The following is a 13,788-nucleotide window of genomic DNA, read 5'->3' as shown; positions in this document are numbered from 1 at the left end:
CATGCTGAACTGCTCTTCCATTGTTTTCTTCCCAGTGGTTCTCATCTCTTATATTAAGCTCTGGATCATGGCCGTGAGTGAATTTGTTTAATTCCCGAAATATACGCTACACAAGACAAATGCTTCTAGTTTTTTTTTTAATATTCTCAAGGTCTCTCATGCTTGCCGGGACAAAATTTATTTGATCAAAAATACAGTAAAAACTGTGTTGGCGTAGATTTGTAGATGATTTACTTTACAAATGTGAAGAAACATAGCACACTGCATTCCCGGCTGAACGTTATAATCAATCCAAACTCTCAATTAATGCAGATGTGGAGTTTGAGATGCTCCAGACATGTAAATGAAAATGTTTTTTATTAAGCTTAATGTAATATAGCTACATAAAAAAAACACAAATGTGTGTGTGTGTGTGTATGTTTTAGGTAAGGTTCAACACATTTATCTGATCAGTGCTTCAGCATTCTGACTTATTCGGCATTGTATCATATTTATCTTGTCTGTTTCTCCGCTCACTCCGCTACCAGCTCAACCCATCATTTTGTATGGCGCTGTTTAACTGGCCCGCACTGACCTTGGCATTTCACTTGGATTTATGGGTCAGCTGATGCCTTTGACCAGTCATATTTCACAACCTCTTATCTGCTAACACATAAGCAAAGCATGGCTGAACACGCTCGTGTCTTGTCAATTGTTTTGGTGGCGAGTATGGATTGCTTTTATGGTGTATTCGTGGCGAAGCTCCCCTTCCCGTTCGCTGTAACTGCACAGAGTGGGTGTTCATACTCTGTTTATTGCTCACGTGGAAGAAAAGAAAGTCAGATGTGTTTGAAATGACATGTACAGCCTTTCCTTCCTCCACCTCTTCTTTGTAGTCTCGGTCTCTTCTGTGTTTAGACAAGCTGTTAATTCGGCTTGTAATAGTAATTGTGCTTAATCAAGTAAAGTGAGTAATTAGGTGTCTTCAGCAGCTTAGAAGAGGGCTAATGAGAACTCTTCAGCTTCCTGTTGGCTTCTCCCTCTCAGGTGTCCTGGAGGAAGGGCTTCTCGCGGAGAGCAGTCAGGTTTTTTTGATCCTTCTCTAAAATAAAGACAGAATTTTTTCATCAATCTTCTGTCTTTAAACACGATTCACACTCCGCTCACGTCTCAAGAAGAAGAAATTGGATGAAAGGAGAGAAGGAAATATCATTAATTTCCTGTCAGCGTGCTTAACTTTTGTGTCTTTGAATTTATTTATTTATTTGTTTAGCTCATTTAATGCCGAATGTAACTTGACATTGCATTATCCTCAGGGTTTGCAAACACCTAATACAGGGAGAGAAAAAAGGGAGCGGAAAATTGAGATGGATGAGAGCTGGAGGAATGGAGGTTGTGTGTGTGTTTTATGTCACAAGAGACAATATTTGTTAAATGTTCTTGGTGTAGCCTTTGGCTCTGATACTCTGCTCAGAGATGAGTGTAAACAAACTCATTAAACCCACAAAACAGACCGTTTAATTGTTCCATTTGACAGCTCATACACACGCAGGCGAGCACCAACTTTTGCTGATGTGAAGAGAATAAAGAGAATTTTTTATCGAATTTATGGATTCGCCCAAATTCAACCTAGCTTTACCATGTAAAACAGATGACATTTTCCCACATGCATATAAGCGTCAGAAAAATGACAGAAAAAGCCAACACAAGCTTCATGTTCTTGTCAGTTTCTAAGCTGCTCTGAATGGAAACATTTTTCAGAGAAAAGAATGTAAGAAAAAAACTAAACAGCAGCTAGCAAAAAGCTACTACATACATATATTTATTACAGTAGGCCTTGATTGAAACATTTTAACAACAACAAATCAGTTCAAAGTAGAAAAGAAATGCAGTCAGTGGAAGACTGCATACTCCGGAGGTCGCATTTGAAAGCTGCATACTTCGTAAAAAAAAAGAATATTAACAGTTATAAATTTGACCATTATTCTTAATTAAGTGTAAATTGTTGTGTTGTGCTTATGCCTCGCAAATATAATGCTCAGTTAACTGTCATTAATCAGGCTTGATGACGTGTACTGCCTACAGGCTTCAGCCTTCTGTTTGAGAAACGGACGATATTCTGTTTCTCTCGAAAGTATGTCACAGTACAGAAGTAAAATCAGTAGCAAACTTCTGGTTCACGCAGACTTTAAGTAATTAACTCTTTCCTCGCCATTGGTGAGATTATGATTGATATATTGGATATATATATATATATATATAATGATATTAAGTGATATTCATTTGTTCATATATGCATAGCAGAAAATATTCAGAAGGCCGTCAAACTGAGGTGAAAGTCATCAAAAATGCTGGTGGTGGCTGGCAAAACGCTGACAGGGAAAAAGTTAAAGGGGTCATAGGATGTTGCTAAAAAGAACATTATTTTGTGCTTTAGGTGTAATGCAATGTGTTTATGTGGTTTAAGTTTATTTTTATTATTTTATTTATTTTACTGTATATCATTGTTTCTCCTCTAAGCCACGCCTCCAGAAATGGGAGCTCATTATTCTAAAAAAGCAAGTCATAACTTATAAAGAATACCTCTTTGGTTTTGAGACTTTAGTCTTTGTGACAGCATCGCATCAACGTTTGTTTAGTTAAGCTTAGTTTTGTTGAACTGGTTCCCTTGAATGCAGATTTCCTAACAGGACTGTTCAGCAATAACAGCACGCATTGCCACGGAAAACCGCTAGCTGTTTTGCTGCACAAGTTGCAAGTTTAAACCGACAAGCGTCGTTAAGATGGCAGTGTTGCTTTTGATAGAGACTTAAAATCACACTCTGGGTGTGTTGAGTTTATGGAATGCATCTGCAAACCACACCTGCTTTTAAAACGTCTTTTCTGAAGAACCTGTAGGTTGAGCTACGATCATACTGTACATTGCTGTTTTAATCACCATGGGACACCTCAGGATCTCAGCTTTGATTTAGTGCGCTGCAGTCAGATATCAAAGAGCGAGCGCCGCTCATCTGAGGCCGGTTCAGAACCACAGTCACGCAAAGGTGTGGTGAGGTCTTTCCCCGGAGCGTTGTCGTCCTGAGGTTACGCGGCTTGTTTTTGTGAGCAGGTGAAGCATACAGCACAATAACACTCAGAGAGGTGTGTGTCTTTATCCATGAGGGATGGGTCGGTGGTGTGATGTTGCTAATATCATTAGTAGCTTTGCTTCTGAGGAACCAGAAATAATCCAGAGCAACGGTGCGTGGCAACATCTAATCCACAGAAAACCGATTCCCTCAACCCTGAAAGTCCTTCTAAAGCCGCCCTCTGCTGTGTGTATCACACACACACACACACACACACACACAGAGTTTCAGTAACCAGTAGAAACTGCTGTGCTTCCCTACTGTTACTTTTCTAAATGGATCCACTTGCTCCGGGCATGTGGAAGGTGTATTACTTTAAGCACACGTCCGGAATTTATAATAAGTCTTTCATCCGCATCTGGCTCTTACTGAGGCATTGTTACTGTGTTTTGGCAATTTGAAGCCCATTTTTCTATTCAGTGGGTTTACAGAGTACGAGAGAGAGAGAGAGAGGTACAGACTTACTTTTTTCTTGTGGTGCTGAGTAAAGAATAATTTTTTTTTTCTGAACTGAAATCCATTTTTGGCTCTTCTTAGCAGAAGTTGCCAAGGAAGAAATGAAAAAAGGAAATTAATATTAAAAAAACAGGATATAAACAGCAGGGAGGAGTTGTAATTGAGTTGGCAGTGTATTTTCAGTCACATGGTGGGTTTGATTTAACAGTGTTTAACTAGTTTTTAGGGAACTACCGTCAGAGATGAACCTTTACAAAACCAAAAAATAATAATAAATAAATAAATAAGTAGTATTTACCCAATAGAATCGATTTCCTGGAGCAGTTTTACCTTCATAAGAGCAGTTTTTACAATTATCACATTACAAATCACCTGTAACATCTTTTATGGGAATACATTACTTTATTCAGTCTATATACAAAGTAGTTTAACCGTAAAATAAAGTGTTACCAAGAAATCTGATGCAACACGAGCAGATCTAATTGTAAACACGGACAACAATCTGCAGCGTGAAGTCACTTTCAAGCCGCTCTGACCTCTGATGGCCGGTGAATCTGCATAATCGATTCCCGAACATGAGCAAAATCTGTTCAAGGGAACTTTTTCTCCTCTGCGTCAAACTCCCAATTGAAATAAATGTAATTCGTTCACGAAATTTCGCAGAGTGCGAGGTCCTTGCGGGCTACATTTTCTTTTATGTGAAAACAAAACAAAAAGAAAACGGAAAACCTCACGCGAATTTGAAATTGAACCAAGTACAGGTAGAATATGAATGGCTGCTCAGCTCAATAATTCATCCTATATAAAACAGTTCCTTGTCCCATAGACTTTCATTATACATGCATTACCGCAAGCATGATGTTTGTTTTCACAATCTGAAGGACAAGTCTAAATTATTTTCTGCAGTAATCGACAACATGCCACAGATGCTGTCAATAGAGCTTAAGTTGTATTGAACCTGGAGCGTTCCTTCAAGGGGAAGCACTGTTCTCGCACCACTGAGTGGCACTGATCCTGCCAACAGGACCATCAAATGCTCTGTTATCCCAGCAGGCAAAAAGAGATTGCCTGCTTCGATTGACAGCTTCTCTCCAGTATTTTTCTTTTTTTTTTTCTTTTTGTACCTTTGCTTTACTTTTTTTTTTCTTTTTGCTGTTTGGTTTGATTGTGGTGTTCTGGTTTTATTTTTTATTTGTTTTTTTGTAGCTTAAAATCGCAAAAAGAGCAACATGAACATGAGGGCTGCACCGGTATATTATATCAAATTACATTCAGTCATTTGGTAGACGCTTCTATTCAAAGCGACTTACGAATGAAGCAATCAAAGCCAACAAAATAATAGCAGTAATATCTAAATGCTGTAACAAGTCGTGGTTAGTCTGACGCAGTACACGGAGCGAGGTTTTTTATAATAAATAAAAAGAAAACGAGTTGATCGAATAGAGAGTGCTAGTGGTGGAAGGTCCTTTTCTGAATAAATAAAAAGAAAACAAGTCAAAAGAATAGAAAATCTTGTGCATCAGGGTCATATTTTATAATAAATAAAGAGAATAGAGAATGCTTGTGCTAGATGGTCTGTTAATTATTTTTATGTTATGGCTGGTAACAAATTAATGGTTTATTAAAATCTTGTGTTATTCAAATTGAAAAAAATAAATCTGTCATCGTAAATGCTATTTTAGCATCACAACCTGATAACATAAGATATGCAAAATAGATACATCTGTTATTTTAATAGTATTTATATACTTTTATAGTATAAATATTATGAATTAGCATGTATTCTTGAAAATGCTATTTTATTTTAATTTTAAATTAGTTTTAGTAATTTTATGTGCTTTTGTTGTTTTTATTAGTTGTTGTTTATGTGTCTATTTAACTTTATTTATATTTAATTTTATTCATTCTAACTCTTAAAACGTGACTTATTTGAGTTCGGTTACTTGTGGTAGCAACATTTCTGATATTTTATCTATTTTTATATTATTTAATTTAATTTCAGTTTATTTCTATTATTAGTAGTATTAGTTAACAAAAACAAGTGGCTAAAGATTATTTTAATAGTAATAAATGAATAGCCTTTTTAAAAAAAAAAACAAAAAAACATTATAAAAATTATAATTATAAGAATGTAAAACTCTATTATAACAGCCAGTGACCAGTATGGTATCAATATTTTGGACGTTCTGCTAAACTTTTATGCCCCACAGAAGAAAGGAAGTCAAATAGGTTTGGAAGGACATGGATATGAGTAAATGATGACAGAATTTTCATCATCTGTCTCAAGGCCTGTGGATTTTTATTTTTTTAGTTGTTTTAGTCAAAAACAACTCACTGCCGTTCTCTCCTTTTTTAAAACTACAGTATGAACTATTTTGGATGTGGGTGTCAGCACACAAATGAAGGTGTGGAATCATCCTCATTTAGTTTAGAGGAAATAAAGAGAATTAAAGGCAGACAGAGAGGCAAAGACAAAATGAGCTATAGTGCGTTGTCGCTCGCTAACACGGGTGTTATCATGGAGTCTATTTCACACGTCGTCTTTATTCTTGCTTTCAAGACTGAGCTGCTCTCACCTCGTGCATTATGCATGTAGCCGGACGCCTTTAGACAGGAAACGTGCCAGTAAATGTGATTCAGTGAGTTCGTGTGTTTTAGTGAGTTCGCCACAGGCACATTTCAGTATGGAGACATTCCTCAAGGGTGCCGCTTTCCTTTCAGGTACACCGGGCCATTTTTGGTGCTAATGGACAGGAAAGTGGACACTGGCCCAAGATCGGTATTTCAGAGCCGTTTGAGTAATATCTCACGGATCTTATTTGGCGCATAAGTGGATAAAAAGTGATGTTGGAGCCGTAAGGTTTGCCCTCCACAAATCAAATCGCTCTGTAAGACACATTGGACGCATAAAGATGTTTGAATGACTGTCTGGGGATTGTTGCATAAAATATAGCGGTAATGCAAGCCACAATAGGACAGCTGAAAATTGATGTGCGCGTGTGCGAGATGTTTTATTCTCATTAGTCTATTGGGTAGCAGATGGTCTGACATTTGTCTCTTACTTGCAAATCAGCACAGATGTTCAACACACAATTAGGTCCAACAATAAAACTCAGAAATACATTGGCTACATCACAATTACAGAAATTCAGCACCGGTGTAATGTGTGTCATAATCAAACATCTGAATCTTTTTGATTATATTGTGTGGGGATTGTGGGTATGTGAATAAATTGTGTTTTGTAGCGTTTGTGGCGTAATGAGAAGGCGAACAATACCTCAAATCATGCGGCTGGATGAGTAAATGTGTTTTTACTTTTCTAAATGACTGGGCTCATGGATTTTTGTTAGGCAGGCAATAAAACAGCTAAAATAATCTTGCAGATTTATACGCCTATTAATATTTAGGATTTGCAATATTGCAGTGACTTGGTCTTTAGGGATGCCAGGTCTGCAGAACAATACCAACCCAAATACACATATGGGGAGTAATATTGTGAATACTGCATTTAAACACACAAACACACACGTGTGTATATATATATATATATATATATATATATATATATATATATATATATATATATATATATATATATATATATATATATATATATATATATGAGGAGTGTATTTAAAAGCAGTGTTAAATATTACAGTAAAGTAGGAAAAATGTATTAAGCTAAAAATTGCATATAATTCTAATAATAAATATAATAATAGATAAATAAAAAGCAATAAATACAAATAAACTACAAATAAACTTTATTAATAATAAAATAAAATTAAATTTATTATTGTATTTGAATGATTTAATTATTTTAGCATATAAATTGAATTTAAATGCAGGATTCTTAATTGGATTGATTAAAATTATTTTAAAAATAAATTAATAAAATAACATTTAAAATCTAAAATAAAGTAATTACATTATTTTCATTATTTTTAAAGCTTAACATCATGTCACAATTAATTTCAAAGAAGCAGCAAGCAACACGATTGACTTAAACACGAAACTTTTAATGAAAAGAAATATTGGAAATAATATTGCCTTATAATACACAGTCCAGTAATCTGTGTTGTACTGACAACTTTGAAAAACCCTTTAAAATGTAGTACAGGTCGTTTTTAATTGAAAATCATTTTTAAACAGAATTGCGTATGTATTTATTTGTTTGCTTTTCTTTACCAAGCCGCATATGACAAACAAGATACCGTGGCCACAACTTCTCAAGTTACTAGTTTTAGTTTTGTTGTGTATCCTAAAACCCACTTGGTATCTCTGTGACACCATACGGGTGGGCAACACAGTGTATATGGAAACTAAATTGTCACCTGCTGTATATTATTTTTCTATAGTATATAAAGGCCCACTATATATATATATATATATTCAGTTTTCTGTGGGAGAGTGGGAAGAGAGTGTAAGAGACAGAATAAAGAAAGCCTCTGTCACCTCATCATAGTTCACTAAGACCCACTTCTGCATCTGCACATAAAGATATTTTCTCTCTCCGTGTTCTGTCATCATTAAAACGCCATCCTGCAGAAGGACTGGAGAGGTGCTGATGTGTGCGTGTGACTTCACAGCTTCCTCCACTAGCCACTGCGACATCACTTCCTAGATTGCGTACACTTGTCTTTGTGTGACTTTGCCTGCCTCTGTCTGAGCGCGTGCGTGTCCTTGCCTTTCCTCCGCGTGTCCTGTTTGATTTATCCTCGGTGGAGGGGCTTTGATGACTCCCTTCTGATCTATTTGGTTGAAAAATAAGAGAAATTGCACCATTGCTCTCTATACTTGAGTAAAAGAGAGGGAAAAATGGGACACGGGGGGATCGCGCGCATGAACACGTGCGCACACCGTTCAGGGCCGGGCATGTGTGCTTCGCTGCTGTTGTTGAAACTAATTTACTTATGCGTGTTTCGTTCTTTATGCATCGGCGGAACGCGTTTTTTTTATATCTGCAGCCCTGTTAATATTCATATGACCAGACGAAACGAGTTGTGTCTGATTGCGGAGTCTTGTTTATAGAAATTTAGGCTGGATACACAAAGTGGTAATTAGTCTGTAGACCTAATTATAAAGAACTAGAATGGCCCTACCTCACATCGTGACAGAGAAGTATTAACCGAAGCTTCACAGATAGTTCTACAAGGAAAAGAGATTGGGTGTAGAATCAGATTTCACAGCAGCAAGTAACGCGTTGAATTAAACATGAAAGCTTGAAATATACAAAGACCAAAAACATATTTTCTTCTAATGCATACGCCAGTAATCTTTGTTTTATTCTCAACTTCAAGAAATGTGCGTCATGTATCTTTATTATTTTATTTATAAATCACCATACACTGTGCTTACATTTAGATTAATAATTAGGTACAGTGCACTTATTCTGTAATTATATATTTTTTTAATGTAATTGCATCTCTAATACATTTTTGTAATTATATTTATAATTACGCTGTTGACCCTTCCATTACAACTTAACCCACCCTTAAACCTACCCATACCACCAAACCTGTCCCTAACCTTACCCGTATCCCACCTCAGTAGCAGCAAGTGTTTTGCAATACAGTTAGGTAGTTTGGTTATTGAGTAGGATTAGGAGTGCAGAACAGGTGCTTTATAAGTACTGATAAACATTATTAATATGTTCTTATGAGCACTGGTCCCTGTACTAAAGTGTTACCGACTTTGAAGTAAAATATTGGTTGCATATGCAGATACTGACTCAGTGTATTGTTGTTGTTTCTCCAGTGTATGCTGTTTGTGCATCTCCGCTGGTTGTCTGGACAGGAAATCATCACCTCTTTGTCAGGTAAGCGATCGAACGCTCTCCTCCAGTGGGTTGCGGTCTCTCCTTCTCTGCGAGGTTGAGTGCAACTCTTTCATCCTCCTAAACACTGTCCATCAAACTCCTGCAAAGTTTCCAAACAGGAACCATCAAATAAACACTCGCACACTTCGAGTATTTCTAACCACACAGATACTGTCTGGTACAGTCTCTAATGACTTGTGAGGCAGCTGCGGGGCGTCTGAGGTCTGCCTTGCCTGCTCCTCGATGACCTTTGTTGTGTCTTCACGCTGTTGCCTGGATACTGGGGCTGTAAGGTGGCCTTGACCGAGAGGGAAATGAAATGGCCAGTGCTAATGGCTATCAGGAGACAAGCTTCAAAGCCTGCAGGGTCCAATCTGACGAGTGTAAACAACTTTCTCATAAACATGAAAAACATCTCCTCCCCACAAAACAGTCGTCTACTTCTAAGTGACTGAACCGGGCACAAAAAAGCTTTAAATCCGAGTCTATTGCAGATACCAGGCTATGATAATTGTGGCTTTGAACAGAAGTGGTTGTATTTATTCTGATAAGGACTAAGTGTATTTACACATGTACACTTTTTATGCAACACAGTTTTGACGCATCTTACTGCAGGTTTCACCACAGTTTCAAAGAGAAATGAGGCTAAAACACAGATTCAATACGTCCACCCTGGCACATTTTTATTACGTCCGATTTGAAATATCCAGGGACTGTTGCTAAAAGTTAATGTTCTATCATTATGGATATATGCCCTACACCAAATCAAACCCTAAACCTACCTGATAGTGTTAAAAAAACAAAACTGCTTTTGTTGATGCAACCCTGCCTTTTTAGCTCCCTTTTATACAGACTGGAACTGTTCTGTTAAACCGTAGTTACACAAGATTTGAACCAGAGCTCCTTGCCTCTCAAGTATCTCTATATTCTGCGAGCTACCGAACAAAGCTACTATGAAGACACATAGTATGAAGCTGGATGTGTGTGATGTCAACATTCAAAAGCATCACATTTCAGATTTCCCAGTCATACCAAGATATTCTTCAATTAATTGTGAGAAAATTCACTTCATTCATTGAAATTTGTGTGAACTCGAAGCAGGTGTCAGAGTTTTACTGCCTTTAGAGTTAATTTCTTTTGGAAACTGCAGTGATAAGTACTTATTGGTGCATATTTCGTGTCTCGCTGAAAAATACACCTCTTCACTCTTGTAGGAGTTTTGAGAGTTCGTAGACTCTTGTCAACAATTAATTTTGTCTTTGTTGGTGCATTTTTCATGCTGTACATTCCTCCTCTCCGTATGGTGCACATCCAATTTAATGCCGCGCGCCAAACTTGGTGGGGGGTGGATTAACAGCACCGTGCATTAGACTATAGGTCAAGTTAATCAGCTCAGTAAATGAACAAATTAAATGCAGTCAGAAGCTCCAGGTACTTACTTATTGTGCGGTGTGATGTTGCTTTCCTTGAAATGTTTTAGCTAAAGCAGTAATTTCCACTTTATCAAATATATGTAGGATACACTGTATTTTAATAAACTGATATTGATACACACGCACATATACAGTATTTAAAATTTACATGAAATATCTGAGCTGCTTTTTCAGATAAGTTATTTTGTTTTTCCATTTAGTTACTGTAAACTCTCCTGTCTCTTATTGAGAGAAAATAGGAGTTAAGTGCCAAGGCCCTTCCTTTAGGCTTATTAATTTCACTTTTTGTGCAAAAGAGCCTTTACAGTTTACACAAAAGCAAGCCCTGTTTGGGAAACAAAATGTTACGCAAAAGTAGTGTAATTCCAAAAAAGTAATGCAACTAGTTACATTTATAGAGGAGCACAATATTTTAATACATTAGTTTTAAAAGTAACTTTTCCCAACACTGGCATAATACTGTATATTCATACTGTATGCACAACTCGCACACAAAACAATAATGCATTTTTTTGTAAAGCAAATTATTAGTATAACTATTTTACAGTCGACTGTGATGTTTTATGGTTTTTAGTGCATATTTGAGACTAGAATCTAAATGCTGGTCTGCTGACACTAGTTATACAAATAGAAAATATACACACACAAATTTACCGAAAGTCTTTCTGCTCTGGAATAATGGAAAAGAAATATGAGAATGATGACTCGTCCTGTGCTACATAGATTGTTGTCCAGTCAGATTTCTTCCAGCATGAGAATACTCCATCCTATAATATAAGTAGAAAAACATGAGTCATGGGTGGACTTAATAACTTATTATAAAAAAGAATTTAAAGCTTCTTGGCAGTTTTTTTCTTTTTAATGGATTAGCCCTTTGGTATTTCCTGTCCAAACATCCTGCTAATTACATAAGTATTTGTTGCTCTAGCATCCAGTGATGGCAATGAAACTGTATTGGTTTCTGTGTTCAGTACTAGTGTGTTATTTCTCACTTTCTCTCCTGTTACTGTATATATCTGTCCGACTCACTTTGTTTCACACATATCTGAGTCAAAAAAGTGCAAGAAACTTAAACTTTCACCAAAGTTGCCCTCAGAGTGAATCATTGCGAATAGAAAGAAAATGTTCATTTTAAAACCACATTTATGTTGGAGATCTGGTGGTCTTGTAAAGTAGGATGCTGGAGGAGGTCTGTAAAATATTTCGGCTGCATATCACACTAAATTTGAAAAGAGTCCTCAGATAACTGCTGAATAATTTATGGTCATTGTTAATGGAAATACTCATTATTTTATTTGTGCACTATATCCAGACGTTGCCAATGCAAGCCTGCTTGTGTGAACTACATGGCAACCCTTGCACAGTGTGTAATTTCAGCACAGCTAATATAGCTCAACATCTTCCCTCGAAGATCAACGCAGATGTGGGCTTGTGTACATAACTGCCTAAACCCTAATTACCATAATTACATGTATAAGGCACAGTTGCGGCTCAATTGTACAACAAGCAGCGTAAATGGACAGGAAAATCAGGCTATTTGTTTTAATTCCCTCCTTTGTTGGCATTTCTTAAACGGGTCGTCGAACAAACCTTAGCCTCTAGCTTTAGACCAAAGCCATTATTCAGGCATTGGTCTAAATGAGATAACCTCTGCACTGTAAAAAATTACTGTGATTTTAACAGAAAAAAAAAACTACAATGCTACAGTAAAAACCTGTTAAATGGTTAGCGGTAAACTCCTGTCAAATTTGCAGAGAAAAATCGTTCCCTGAATTCCCTGCATTGCATTTCAATTATTTCTTTAAAAACATTATGTTTCTTCTTAGTTGTTCTTATCAGTTACATTTATTACTTTGTATGCTACATGCATATTTCAGTTGAATGACTCTCACCATGATGGTGTTTAGTGCTTCTGTATATGTTCGTGTTTAAGAGCTGCTCGTGATGAACTTTGGTTCATCGTGCAACTCTATCACCACCACCTGCATTTGAGTGTATTTCAAAGGCACCAAACAAATTTAAGTACTTTAATAGGTTAATATATCTACATTATATCAGCTAATGAAATTATGGTATTTAACTGTAAATTTAACTTGAAATCGTAAAACCGTGGTTATAGTATTTTTTTCTAAAGCATAGAAGGTAGATGAAGAGGAAAAGTCTGTAAACTTCCGTTTACTCATAACCAGCCTCCCCTTTTGCATTATTAAACATCAGACCATCTGTTAATATTGATTCTTTATTAAAACAATACAGCCCCTATAGTTAATTGAGTGTGAATAATCTGAATAATCCAATGTGGAGGGTTTGTGTGGTTTAATTCATAAAACTGCACGGCACACTGCACTCACATACGGTAATCCCCATCGGATCTCTGTGGCGGTTATATAAATTTCATAATCTCTTTCATAGTTTATGAAAGCCAGCGAGGGGGGGGTCGGATGAATGCCCCATGGGTCGTCCTGAAACACAGTTTATGAAAATCCAAAAGACAGGTGGTGTTACAAAGAAGAGAAAACAGTCTTCTACAAATGAATTCAGTGCTTTGGTGTTGCATTGGTCAGATTTTTTTCAATCGTTTTTTCTGATATTGCCTACCTCACATTCATTTTCAATTTCAAACACATTTCATAGTGTAATGAGACTGTTGGTTTGTGCATTTTCAGTGTGTTTGGATTGCCGTCAAGTGTTTGTCGTCCAAATAGGTGGAGTGGTAAAGAAAGGTAAAAAAAGGAGGAAATGGTAGGAAGTCACTAGAATGACAGGAAGAACTTAGATTGTGTGGCACACCCTAGTAAAGACATCCAAAGATTTAACACCGCGCTGTTGTTATTCCTGTCTTTGTTTTCATTCATATAATGTATCAAAAGTCATGTTTGGATCTGTAATAGAAGTGACCTTCCCTCAAAACCGCAGGGATATGGAAACAATAGCCTGAAAATATGTTTAGTGGAGAAAAACCTTTGTATCTAAG

At 36.6% G+C, this 13,788-nt stretch overlaps 1 protein-coding gene across 4 annotated transcripts in view; it reads left to right on the top strand.

The window, feature by feature from the left end:
• Positions 1-13,788, top strand: part of sulf2b (sulfatase 2b) — a 121,199-nt gene that overhangs the window by 31,139 nt on the left and 76,272 nt on the right. For all 4 annotated transcript variants that reach the window (XM_043225501.1, XM_043225506.1, XM_043225505.1 and 1 more), the window contains exon 3: positions 9,321-9,381. The gene's annotated coding sequence lies outside the window, so the exon portion shown is untranslated. The remainder of the gene's footprint in view (positions 1-9,320; positions 9,382-13,788) is intronic.

Source organism: Puntigrus tetrazona, chromosome 23 (assembly GCF_018831695.1).
Source record: "Puntigrus tetrazona isolate hp1 chromosome 23, ASM1883169v1, whole genome shotgun sequence".
Lineage (NCBI taxonomy): Eukaryota > Metazoa > Chordata > Actinopteri > Cypriniformes > Cyprinidae > Puntigrus > Puntigrus tetrazona.
Note: the sequence above shows the minus strand (reverse complement) of the source record. Positions and strands in the feature narration are given on the sequence as shown.